This window comes from Ammospiza caudacuta, chromosome 4 (genome assembly GCF_027887145.1).
Source record: "Ammospiza caudacuta isolate bAmmCau1 chromosome 4, bAmmCau1.pri, whole genome shotgun sequence".
Lineage (NCBI taxonomy): Eukaryota > Metazoa > Chordata > Aves > Passeriformes > Passerellidae > Ammospiza > Ammospiza caudacuta.
Window position 1 is genome coordinate 53,558,385 of NC_080596.1, and position 11,087 is coordinate 53,569,471.

Sequence of the window (11,087 nt, forward strand, 5' to 3'; positions counted from 1 at the left end):
TCATTAAATGTGCAAGATCTGCTATTAATAATCATTTACCCCTTGTGGAAACTGGGTAAAGCATATAATAAAGATAAAATTTAACTTCCCAAGAACACTAGCAAGAAAATGATATTTCAATGATATCGAGTTAAAACTCCTAATTGTTTCTTCACACTCAGTGAATTGAAAAAAAGAATAAAGTGACCCTGCACTCTGCTGATGTCTCAGAAACTAAATACTATTTCTCAATGACACATGTTCTTTGTATCAAAAATACAAAAGCCATTGGATGCTCTGCTATAACATATGTATGTTTTCAGTATTGCTGTGCATAAATACTACATCACGTGTCTTTCCATCAGTGTTACTGAGCATCCCAAAGGCAGAATATACAGAATATATGAGTTCAGGAAACATAGATAATTGTCTGATAATGTCAGTAGGACAAGTATAGTCCCAGCCCTATTTTCTGCTTTCCCATTAAAGAAACATCTGCCTTTTCAGCTATTTTTAACCATTGACAAGGACAGACCTGGAGTCCTGCTTCACAGAAAGCAAACACAGCTGTAGTGTGCCGAGTCCTTGCCACAAAATAAAGAAATGAAAAGTCAGTAACTCGTGCAAGGCAAACTACCCTGTGCTCCCATCACGAGTAAGCACTACCCTGCAACTGTAAAACTGTAAGCACTGCAAAACCTGAAGTTCATTTCAAGGGCTGAAAAATATGATGCAAGTAAGCTTTTTTTTTTTTTTTTTTGCCTACGTAGTTGGAAACCTAGAGATATTACCATAGGAGGAGGAACAGGCATTGTCCAGACCCATTTCCAGTAGCTTATAAATATCTGTGCTCATGATTCCCAGGAGTTATCTTTTTTTTTTTGAGAGCAGCTGAAGGTGAAAAAACTGGAACTTGTAATCACTGCAAACTTGGACTTTGAGAATGCATTTTTCTCATAGACAATTTCAAAGAAATGCACCAACTTTTTTGAAACACATTTATTTGAAAATACTTCAGAAATATTATTTCAAGCCCAGGTGGCTAATGCAGCTAACAGATGTGCCATTTTGTCTGGGGATTACAAAAAATGCAGTGTATTAAATTGTGTCATATGGCAGATGGGTTGGAGCTCTGTGGAGCGTTCGGTTGATTACTCCATAGTTTCTGCAGTCAGAGGAAAAGCCCCAGCCTGCGTTTTTGCATATGCACAGTTAATGGAGAGTGCCAGTTTGCATTTGTTAAAGTAAGGGTATTGAAACAAAAGATCTCAGGGCTTCTTCAAGATTGTCTAGTCTGTATTGGTTGAGGGTAAACATTGTATTCTTGTGTCACAGAAAAGAAATGAAATAATGATACAAGGCCTTCTAGCTAACCAGATACTTCCTCTGATAAAAGTGGGGTTTATATCTGACAATTTCATCTGCTCTACCCAAATAGCCCTTTGAACTTCTTTATTAGCTGTAATTACATTACAACAGTTTTATGAAGATTCAAACAATGCTTATGATTTTAGAACAGCTTCCATGCCTAAATGGAAAAGCTCTTACAAATCTAATTTCCTATTCCATTTACAGAGGTCTGCTGCTTGGTGACTCATAATCTTCCTATGAGTTGCAGCAGTCTAGAGAAAGAGCAAGCAGTTTATGTTGATTCAACAAAACAATTACCTTAAAAAGAACAACCTGTTTTTCCTGCTAAAAGGGATCTGTTTTTTCTGCAAAAGGGATCACACATTAGTACGTGTAAAATCAAACAATACAAAAAGTAGAAAAAGCATAGAACTTTACTGCCAAAAACAACATATATTCATAATAACTTAAAAAATGATCATGACTACGTATTGATTGGACTTTTGATTTCAGTCCAAAATAGTGTTATGCATTTTGTCATTAAAAGCTGAATAAGAATATCCTGAAACCACCAACACATTTTATGTGAAAAATTTTATACACTTAATGTAATTATTCCATTTATAATTGCAAGAAAGTGATGAAAAGTTGAATAATATTTTTCTCATCCATTACTGTAGCGATTGAAAAGTGGCACATTATAAATGGAGCCGAGTAGGAATATGAGCATAAAAACGCCTGCCATCTAACACTTTCTGTATAAGATCCTGCATTCAATTATCTACCAGTTTGTCAAATTTCAGCTGTTGCTGCTAAAATTTTCCATGTCAGCAAATGCACTTCAGACAGAATTTCTTTTAGAAAGTTTCTTTAAAAAAGTTTCCAACAATATCAGCAAGGACTAGTAATTGGTCTGTGTTCCATTGAGACCAAGACTGTGGAATAAGGCCTTCCAATATATTCCTGCTTTGACCAGGGAAAGCAGCTGTTTCAAACAATGCCTACTAAAGAATTGTCAACTTACTAACCTGCAAAAAAAATCCTTACTGTTTTTCATGTTTTCAGTGCTCCTTCTTCTGAAGAACGTGCAAAGTGACTCTGAAATAGAATTTTTTACTTATTGAAATTATTACTTATGATTGCTCATAGCATGTTCCACTGCCCTAAGTGTGGCTGTTGCTGGAGCCCAGGAGAAAGCACAGCAGCCTCTGAAATGGGGAAATGCAGCCTTTCAAGGCAAAAGACCTAGACGAGTGAGAAGTGTGCTGGGAGAGGGAAACACAGAGTGAAACTAGGACAGCAAGGCTGAAAATAGTGAACACATGCAAAGAGATGAATAAAGGATGCAAAGAGCTGAATAAAGATCTGCAGATGAGAGTATGGCATTCAGGGTTATAGAGAGAGAGCCTCTAAGAGGTTCAGAAGAGGACTGGATAGGAACAAGCTAAAGGGACAGGGAGATGCAGGCCTAGGGGAGGGCAAAGCATCTCTCCAAGTGCAAAAATGGACCCACACATGCCAGAGACACACAGGTCATCAAAGCTGGAAAATCCTCTGCTAAGTTGTGGCTCTCATCCTCCACTGGTACTGGTTCATACAGAGCATGAAGACTGTAATGTTTATCAGCTGCTGCCCCAGCCACAGAAGCTCTGCTCTGAACATTCAAACCCTGCTCATGTGTCTCATGGCGTTTATAGTTTTCTTTTATGTCTGTAATTTCATTGCCCTTTATGTCCTGATTAGTAAAAGGAGAACAATCCTACCCTCTCATCTCACAGTTGGATTGGAAAATGATATGTTTTCTGCACTCAGAGTAGGGTCTGAACAGTTGGCAGTAAATAAAGCAAAAGACCACAGGTTGACAGAGAGGCTGGCAGGAAAAATAAATAAGTACTGACACAGGCTGTTCTTCCCTTCAGTGCATCCAATGAGGCAGAAATCTGTGAAATAGAAAGTAGGTGATTGCTCAGTAAAAAGCCCTGCAATGGGAAAGGGTGTCCACAAAGGCTAACTTTAGTACTGGAGATTTTAACCTCCAGGCCTGTCATCAACTGACAGAGACAGCTCCTTTGGGAGAAGATTTATATGCCTTAAAATAGGCTTTTATTCTGGAATTACTCTTCAGAAAAGTTTGCCTCTCCCCCTCAAATGAGGAGGGACTCAGAAGAGGTAGCACCTCTCAAGCTCATCTATGCTTTGTGAATTTTCCTCTGTGCCATACTGCAAGTGTACAAACTATTTCTGCAGGAAAAAGAACCATCAATTATTAAAAACAAGAGAAAACAACCCCACCAGTAACATTGAAATAAATCTTTTAATGGTTCTTCTTCCATAAATGCTCTGTGAATTTTAATGATACAGGAAGTTTGAAGAGCTGTCTCTGTTTCTAAGCTTAGCTGAGACAAGTGCATGATTGGAAACAGCATGAAAATTCCCTAAAGGATTGATTTTCAAGTGAAAGACTAATTAATTTATTTGCAAAAGAAGCTCAACACTTCCTAAAACTTTCGATAAAGCAATATAATTCTTTATATATAATGGTGTTTGAATTCTTCTTTATGTACAAACCCATCTAGAAATAAGTAAAAATCTTAATTTAATATTTTGATATTCAACAGCGGAAGTCTTGAATGTATTTGAACAGCTTCAGGGAGAGAGCTGAAAGCATCAAACTGACATCTTTTATCTGCAAGCTATTTTCCACACACAGCTCAGCAGAGAAACTGGAGACATGCTTGAGACAAACAGGAAGTTGGCAAAAACCAGACCGAACAGGAGCTGATCCCGCTACCAGGCAGGTGGCAACAGGCAGAGGGGCAGCTCTGCAGTTCGTGGCACAGGGATACCATAATATGGCTTCAGGGAGGAAACCACTGAAGAGGCTTTGAAGAAACTGGCATGGTCAAATTGCAATTTCACCCAGTTTGCAATGTGCAAGGACAGGTTTTTACCAATATAGGAAAAAAGCAGTTTGGACAATTAAATTCAGCAGATATATTGAGGTAATTGTAGTTTCCTGGCTTACAGTTTCAACATGGGGAGGAGAATTTTTGAGTGAAGCTCCTTGGATTGTTTTTGAGTACATAGTGCACTATGACAAAACTGCTTCTCTGGGCTCACTGACTCCTGCTGTACTACTGGTGAACATATTCTATGGCAAGGGTCTTCCTTTGAGATGGTGTGGAGGGGAGCTTATCCAGGCACTGCTGCTTTTCCAAGTAGTTAGGAGGAGGAATGTCTCACTGACTGAACTACAAGAATAATTGAATGTTTAGGAAGAGGATTGCTGTTCTGATTCTCTGTACATCTCAAGTCCATAGCCCCACAAACAGTGAACAATTCAACCTGTGTGAGGGCCTGTAAAGCCCCCGCAGTATGAGCAGGAGGATGAAGCTCTCCATTAACTCCTTTTTCACCCTCTGTTGCTGCAGATTTGGAATTGACTGAACCAGATCTGCAGGCTCTAACCTTTTCCAGCAACAGCATCACAAAGGAGTGATAGCAAGCTGAGCTATGGATACCAAGCCAAGGACTCACCATATGGTGTTTTTGTTACACACAAGGGGAAAGATTGCTTTAAAGACCAAGGGCCGAATTCATCCCTGGTATAAGACTACTAAGTTCAGTGGTGTTAGATCAAGCATAAAGTCAACAGCACACTAATTCTATGTGATGGGGAACAGAAGTCAAGGTTGTTTTTTTAATAGCCCAAGGATGTCTATAAGGTAAACTCAGTTGAGCCAAGGGGTTTTTTTATGTCTAGCTGACATCTGTTCTCAGAAAGCCTGCAGCACACTGGAACTGTTTCCCAACGTTTTTCCTCTCTATAAACACTGTGAACTTCTGTGACAGCCAGAGATGGTGAAAAGGCATGTTTCATACAAAAATGGGCACCACAAATGACCTAGGAGATAGTATGCTAAAATACCCTGACACTGCTTTAGTGATTCTATATTCAAGAAAGAAATAAAAGAAAATATTCAAACAGCCAATTGTTAATGGTTGTTGAAATGTATTGACACATGACAGCAGATGAATTTTAGCCATTGTTATCACCATGCACATTGAAAAAATTAGACTGGAGACAATACACTGTGAGCTAACCAAACTACTGACAGTCTAAGCCCCTCTTTTACATTTTTCAGAGCATTTGATGTGCAGATCAATTAAAGGGCTTATTTCAAGTCATCTTCTACTAGCACAGCAGCTCTGACATGCAGAACCCCCATCATGCAGACATTCAGTAAAGTGCACGTTGGTACACTTTTATCTTTACAACATGTTATCTCATTTTTACAGGGAGACGTTACCAGAATGAATTGGCTGAAATGCAAAAAGTAATTGAGGAACCTGGCTTTTAAACTTCACGAGCTATTAAATAGATGGGGAAAAAATTGGTTGTTAACATGAGTCAGACTGTCTAACCTGTCTGCTGCTGTGGGTTAACTTTGCAATACCTGAGAGAGATTTTAGAGGATATTTTTGAAGCCTGGGATAATGGCTGGTGAAGTTGGACTCAAGGTAATGTAAATCAGCACTTATTTAACAGAAGACAGCTAACAACTATAAATCTAAAACAAATGTAGCTGGAATCAGGCCAAATATATATTTTCATATAACAGGAGATATTATATAGGTATTTTAGAACTGAATTCAAGCAGGAAAGTAACAAGAAAAATTATGTGGTTAAACTTCCTACAATATCAATAAGACCCATCTGCAGAATCAATTTTTTTATTGACAAAGCAAAGACAGCTGCAATACACGTTTCAAGAAGTATAGGTTGTCTCATGACTCTGGCTGTTGTGAAGTGGCAGAGTGAGTACACAAACCTGAGAGATGAGTTTAACAATGATCACTCTCATAGGCTCCTTTGGGAGATGAAAACTGATCCTGGTGGATATAAATTATTCATGCCTTACCTATATTATTGATTCTGGTCATAAACTCAATGTAACTAGAAAAGATAGCACTGACTGAGAAGAGAAAGGGGATACCCTAAAGATGCTATCTGGTAGAGCAGGACATGCTGCTACTCTAAGGAGTGAGGCCAAAGGATGCCAGCAGAAAGAGAGTTCATAAAAAATCCTGACATTTTGCTGAAAAAATGAGAAATTCAAAAGCATTTTCACTGTTAGTGCTTACTTTGCAACTACCAGGGATCTTTTATACTCAACTTCTGGCTGACCACACATGGCGAGAAACAATTAGTAGAGTTGCCTTTCTCTGAACCTAGCAGTCTCCTAACACGCTCTTTAATATGAATATTGATAGTGCAGCTATAGGTTGCTTGATCCTCTGGAGTTCCATTGCTCCCATCTGCCACTGTAGAAGCCCCACACACTGTCCCTTCCCATTTTCCTGGAGCTGTTTTTTTCTCACAAGCTCCCCTCCAGAAGGTGCCTGTGACTCCCATTTACTGGACCTGCCTGACTGGCATCCACAGGCCACCTTTCTCAACTCAAAGATGACAGGGAGCATCCCCTTTATCCTAGATTTCTAAAGTGTTTAGCAGATACTTTTACCCATGGGGAAATACCTGTGAGGTGCAGGACCCAGGCAGGCCATGCCACATTGCTAGTTGAGACTGAGAAGGATTTGCTGCAGCAGCAGACTTGTACTGATAGCATTTGTATCTGTTTGCAGCTTTTCCCCTGTGGGATGGGGAAATGCAGCCTTTCAAGGCAAAAGTCCTTAGTCTTTCAACTTCCTCCCCATGCTTGGCCACTGGCGAAAGGCAATCATTCACCTGCTCACACCACAGGCAGGCTTCTTCTGCAACCCGCCCAGTACCACTGATAAATCCAAACACTCTGCATAGGAATGGGTCTGGGCAGACACATCCTTTTCGGAGGGCTCCATTTGGTTACATACACTGCTAATAATCACACGTTTTGACCCTGTAAAAATCATTATTAACAAAAAAAACCTCTGGAAAAACAACCAACAGAAACACAACAAACAACTGAAAACACCATTAGCAGGAGAAAACCTGCAACCCTGCCGGTTTGCCCTGCCTGCAGGAACTACTGTGCAAACTGCTGTGCCACACCCTCAGAGCTGTGCCACACCCTCAGAGCTGTGCCATGCCCTCTCGATGTGCCGCACCCTCAGAGCTGTGCCACACCCTCAGAAATGTGCCACACCCTCAGAGCTGTGCCATGCCCTCTCGATGTGTCACGCCCTCAGAAATTTACCACACCATTAGAAATGTGCCACACCCTCAGAGCTGTGCCACGCTGTCAGAAATGTGCCACGCCCTCGGAAATGTGCCACACCCTCAGAGACATGCCACACCCTCAGAGCTCTGCCATGTCCTCTTGATGTGCCACGCCCTCACAGCTGTGCCACACCCTCACGGCTGTGCAACGCCCTCAGAAATGTTCCACGCCCTATGTGCCACACCCTCAGAGCTGTGCCACTCCCTCACAGCTGTGCCACACCCTCAGAAATGTGCCACACCCTGAGAGACGTACCACTCCCTCAGAGATGTGCCACACCCTCAGAGCTGTGCTACGCCTTCTCAATGTGCCACGCCCTCAGAGCTCTGCCACGCCCTCGGAGCTGTGCCATGCCCTCAGAGCTGTGCCACACCCTCAGAAATGTGCCACACCCTCAGAGCTGTGCCACGCCCTCTGAGCTGTGCCACGCCCTCAGAAATATGCCATGCCCTCAGACATGGGCCACACCCTGAGAGATGTGCCATGCCCTCAGAGACATGCCACGCCCTCAGGGATGTGCCATACCCTCAGAAATGTTCCACCACCTCAGAGCTGTGCCACACCCTCAGGGATGTGCCACGCCCCTGTTTGTCCCTCCTGACTCGCTCCTGTTTGCCCCGCTCTGGGTCCCCGTGCTCCCTGGAGGCCTCTCTTAATCACCCAGAGGAGAGCCCTGCCCTACACCTGTGTTGCTAATGAGAAAAAATAAAAATTCTTGGCACTTGTGCCTGTTCGTCTCCATGGAAATCTTTAGTAAAAGGCAAAAGATTTACACCATCTGAGGAGAAACCAGAGTATTAATTAAGGTAAGTATTTCCTGTTAAAGCCAGGACATGAGGACTATGAGTTTACAGTAGCATTATATTTTTATAGCATCTGCATCTAGAAAAATGTAGAAACAGATTAAGAAATTGAACAAAGAGTTGTTATCATCCTACACATAAAGCTTTGGAGTCACCTTTTCACTTACTTCTTTCTTTTATCATGAATCCTCTGTACCCAGATTCAGCCATCTGGGGAATCTGGAAGGGAAATTTGATGGAAAACATTGCCTTCAAACTGAAGAGGGATTATCAGTCAGGGTGGAAAATGTGAGTACCTCTATTCTTTCTAGCAATGGGTAGCTGCCATATCTCCTTCTTCTACTTTTAGAGTCAGCAATATATGGTCATGTTTTAAGTACCTCTTTCTTGCAAATTTCTTTTGTGATGCTACAAATTAAAAGTAACCTCATATTAAGATGCAATCTGCTATTCATTGTTGGCCCATATGAAAGGATTGTTTAGGTACCTAGAAATTTCTATGTGTTTAAATATGTGATTTGCCAGTTTTATTGTTTATCATGTCTGCTTCTGATTCCCATCTTAATAGTGTACACCCTTCTAAAGAATTATGCTTATATATATATATATATATATTTCTTTTTTTTTTTTTACTAAGCCCTTTTTAATTCACTGAAGAAATTGTATTCAGTCACAACTGAATAAATGTCATTTGATTAGTCCTTATCAGTGAGAGAGGTTAAGACATAGACATTTTATCAGTCCATGATTAAGCTGTCAGCATTCTGTTTAATTCAGCTTGTTTCAACTTACTGACAAACCCCTTGTAGACAAACACCTCATTCTTGATTACATAAAGAAAATACTTTTACTGTAAGGCCATAATTTGACATCCAGTTGTGCTGGTTTTGGCTGGGGTAGAGTTAATTTTCTTCACAGTGGCTAGTATGTTCTGCCTACTGCCAATTTAAGATAGAAGTGTCTGTGTCCATTTGCACTTCCTAGATGTAGAAACTATGGCATGGTGCTATTTTGACCAAATGTCTTGAAAATTAATGAAAAAAGGCAGTGGAGTCAGATATCTTCATAATTAACTGAGAAACTGAATCTTTTTCATAGGTTTATGTCTACTGATAGTCATTGGTACTGGAGCATTTAATCATGACCTAAATCTTTTTAGCTTCTTAGCTCTGGTTAGAGAATGAATTTACATTACCAAGAGAGAAAAAAAAAAAAAAGGAAAAAAAAGAGAAATTAAGCGTGAGATGATAAAAAGTGCAGTGGAATTAATGAACTATACTCAGGTGCAAATTAGTGCAATATATGTACCTTCAACAAAATCTATTTTGTCCTTTGCATAATTGCTTTTGCTTCTGTACTCTGTATAATAAACTAGGTACTAGGTGAGGAAAAACAAGCGGCACACATTTACACATGCTATGTCTGTTCTCTGGTTATTGTTTAAAAAGTGGCAAATGTTCTGCTTCAAAAGATTATGCCAATTAAAATGACATTTCTTTAAATGGAAATCTGAAAGAAAAAGCAACATAAATATTTTTCTGGAAGAAGGAAAGAAATCTTTTCTTCAGTCTTTGCTTAGTTTATTTTAAATATAGCTGTGGCTGCTCAGACTTTTGTTCTACATGAGGGGTGAATTTTGGAAAATAATGACAATATTTTTGCTTTTTATATTCCTTCTTTTGTCTTCAGTCTTTGTATTGGAAAACATGTATGTGATCAAATGTGCATGGAAATGTTACCTAGGTGAGTTCACATTATAAAAATAACCCAACCCAACACTTATTACAGTATTATCAAACCCAGCTATGCTTAGATTCAGGCAAATTGTGCATCATAGTCTACCTTAAACTGCAGCTTTTTTTTCTGTTAATTCGTAGTTGAATAATTTTTGTTGTTATTTCAATACCAGTTATGAAAGTTGCCTCCATTAGCACTGTTTTTCAGTGTTATCTGCATTTTCATTTTCTATTTTCTTTCTACAGTTAACCATATAGTGTTTACTGCAAATTGTGTCTCTTCCCTCATACTCTTATATTCCCTGAAATTTTTTCTTCTTGAAAGACCTCAGTGTATCAAAGCACATCTGTATATTGGGAAAAGACATCTTCCCAAGATATTTCTTTGCAAAAGCACGATTTCTATTGATATACAATAAAGTTTTTATGATGGAAAAATGCTTTAAAAATATTATTTGAAGTACTTTAATAATCACACTTGTGTTATCTGCATTCAAAATGGTACAGCTCCTGTGTCCCATTGGACTGATTAAATAAAAATTGGAAGACAAAGGAAATACTGTTGTAGCTACTTATCACTCAGTGAAAATAGTTTAGATAAATCATAGAATTATAGAATGGTAAGCATTGGCAGAGACCATAAATAATATCTTGTTCCATTTACCACTATACCAGGTTACTCAGAGCCCAATCCAACCTGGCCTTGAATGACTCCAGTAAAGACTCAATGGAAGTGTAAAGCTTCTGTTTCTCCTGATCCTGCCTCAGACCCAGAGAGAAAACAATCAGTTTTGAAATGAGAGCCAGCAAAGCAATATATTCTGCATGGTCTCTGGAGTTTATAGAATATCTACTTTTAGATACCTGGCCAATGAGAGTTAGGGTGGTGTAGGACCCTGAGCACTTTGGGAGAAATATCTAGAAATGAAAATTGACATTTCAAAAAGTGAGGTACAAAGCAAGACTATTAAAGAGCACCAAAGACAGGATCAACTGTG

General features: G+C 39.6%; 1 non-coding gene across 1 annotated transcript; it reads right to left on the reverse strand.

Annotated features, from left to right (window-relative positions):
* Window positions 1-8,237: 8,237 nt before the first annotated feature.
* Window positions 8,238-8,348, reverse strand: LOC131557341 (U5 spliceosomal RNA). The gene has a single exon (XR_009274737.1). It is a non-coding gene; the product is annotated as a U5 spliceosomal RNA (small nuclear RNA).
* Between the last annotated feature and the right edge of the window lie 2,739 nt (window positions 8,349-11,087).